The following is a 2,818-nucleotide window of genomic DNA, read 5'->3' on the forward strand; positions in this document are numbered from 1 at the left end:
TGGTTCCACTCCCAAGCGTGCAGTGTGAAAGTAGAGCTGGTTTATGTCTTGTGGGGGCATTTACACCCTCTCTGCCCCTGGCCTCGCTCTGCTGGCATGGCTGCCCCCAGACTGAGCCTTGCCTGGGACCACCGTGATGCTGCTGTGGTGCATTTGGCCAGGACAGCCTAGTCCAGCCCCAGAGATTCGCCTCTGGGAACCTGCCCAAGAGCATCCCTGTGCTCCGAGGGGCTTGTGATGGCTGGAGGGGCAGGCAGCATGCTGGGAGCAGGAGATAAAGCTGTCCTCTCTCCCCTGACCTCCCAGCTGCTGGTGGAAAGTGGGAGGCACTGGGCTGACAAACACGGGGTAGGAAGCAGCCCCGGGAAAGTGTGTCCAGCCATCCCATGGCGTGTCGGGTCTCTGCGGAAAAGGGATATCACAGGGGATAATTCGGGGCTTCTGCTGGCCAGTGGGGCTTGGAAACTGGGGAGGGGGAAGGATTTCCTGCAGCTGCCGGAGGACAAGGGCAGCGCCCACATGTGCTGCCCCATCCCATCCGCCCAGCAGGAGGGTGAGCGGGGCCAGGGGCTCCAGCCCTATCTCTGGGCTCAGCCTTTCCTGCCAGTGCCAGGAGGTTCCCTATCACCTCCCACATCTGCCCACAGCCTCACCGGCGTGCATTTCCCCCTGTCCTGGGGCAAAGCGGGGGTTCAAGCCCTGCCTGGTGCAGGCACAACCTGTATTGCACCCCGGCTTTGCTGCCCATGGCCTCCCCAGGGGTGCTTTTCACTTCCCAGTACAGCCCAGCACCAAACTGGGCCCCTGGGGACCAGGCCAGGCATCTAGAGCTGCACAAGTCTGGAATTGCTCATGCTGGAGCTGCAGCAGGATCAGTGCCCGTGGGGCTGGTGGTGCGTGAGTGCTGCACAGCACGTCCCCAGGCTCGGGGGATGGGACCCCGGCTCCGGAGCCTCGGCCACTCCATCCCTGGTGTTTTGTCCCAGGAAGGGGACATCTGCCATCCCCCGGGGTGGCTCTGATCCCTGGCCCGGGCTCTCCAGGGCTGCATCACAGTGCTGGAGGCTCCTGTGGGGGGCACCCGTACACCCACGGCGCCAGGTGCCCTTGCCCTCCGGAGAGCAGAACCACAGGGCTGTGATGGGTGGCTCTGGATCCGAGCATCACCCCGGCTGCTTCACCCCGGAATGGGCGGCAGGATACGGCCCGAACAGGCGTGGGAAGGAGACGGTTCTCACGCAGGCATTTCCCAGCAGCTGGAAAACGCTGACCTGTGGCAGGGCCCGAGCGGCCACGCAAGCTCTCGCAGCCGAAAACCCGGCCCCGCGCACGTGAGCTGGGATTTTTCCATGGAAATGGCTCTTCCCTGGGAACGGGGGCTGTGTGTGGCCGGACCCTGACCCCCGCTCCCTTCCCAGCGGCTGGAATTTCCCCTCACCCCTGCCGGCAAAGGAGCTTTGTTGGGTGCAGGGTACCCCAAGGGCTGTGCCGGCCTGGGTCTGCGGCGCTGGTAAACGGAGGCACAGCGGCACACAGAACTGCTTGCCAGGGCAGCCGGTGCCGGGGGCTCCATCCTTGGCACGAGCTCATCAGGGCTCAGCACCGGGACCCCCAAAGGGGGCAAATACCCCTGTCTGCAGTGGGGCTATGAGTGATGCTGGCCCGACCCCTCAGTCGTCCCCCTTTGGTTCCCGTCCCCACTGACTTCACGTCCCAGGGGACACACCGCCTTGAGCAGTGACCTCCCCGTGGGGTGAGCCCCAGCCCCGGTCCTGGTGTCCTTGTCCCCATCCTGCTCCAGGCAGCCCCGGCTGCAGCCCTGCCACTAGTGCTCCTGGTGCCCTCACCCCCATCCCGGTCCCAGTGACCCTGCCCCATTCTGTCCCCATCCCGCCCCCCTCCTGCTCCCCATCCCACCCCCCTCCTGCTCCCCATGTCCCTGTCCCCATCCCACCCCCCTCCTGCTCCCCATGTCCCTGTCCCCATCCCACCCCCCTCCTGCTCCCCGTGTCCGTCCCCATCCCGCCCCCCCGCTCCCCATCCCTGTCCCCATCCCGCCCCTCTCCTGCTCCCCGTGTCCCTGTCCCCATCCCACCCCCCTCCTGCTCCCCGTGTCCCTGTCCCCATCCCACCCCCCTCCTGCTCCCCGTGTCCCTGTCCCCATCCCACCTCCCTCCTGCTCCCCGTGTCCCTGTCCTCATCCCACCCCCCTCCTGCTCCCCGTGTCCGTCCCCATCCCGCCCCCCCGCTCCCCATCCCTGTCCCCATCCCACCCCCCTCCTGCTCCCCGTGTCCGTCCCCATCCCGCCCCCCCGCTCCCCATCCCTGTCCCCATCCCACCCCCCTCCTGCTCCCCGTGTCCCTGTCCCCATCCCACCTCCCTCCTGCTCCCCGTGTCCCTGTCCTCATCCCACCCCTCTCCTACCCCCCTTGTCCCTGTCCCCATCCCGCCCCCCTCCTGCTTCTCGTGTCCTTGTCCCCATCCCTGTCCCCATCCTGCCCCCCTCCTGCGCCCCATGTCCCTGCCCTGTCCTGTTCCGGAGGGGACCCGCCCCCTCAGTCCCCCCGGCCATTCCTTGCTGTCACAAGCGTGTCCCTCTGTCCCCGGCCCGGTGCCCGCCGGCCATGGCGACCCAGCCCCCCGGGAGCTGCCTGGGCCACCTCCCAGCCCCACGCACAGTTGCTTTGTGGGTGCGTGGCCCCATTTCCAGCCCTCCCACGCGCGAAGCCCCCCCCATCCCACGCCGCTGCTCGCGGGGGCGCGCGCCGGGCGGCACGTGGCGGCGGGTCCGGTGGGGCCGTGGGGAGGACGGGGCTT

Source organism: Phalacrocorax carbo, chromosome 25 (assembly GCF_963921805.1).
Source record: "Phalacrocorax carbo chromosome 25, bPhaCar2.1, whole genome shotgun sequence".
Lineage (NCBI taxonomy): Eukaryota > Metazoa > Chordata > Aves > Suliformes > Phalacrocoracidae > Phalacrocorax > Phalacrocorax carbo.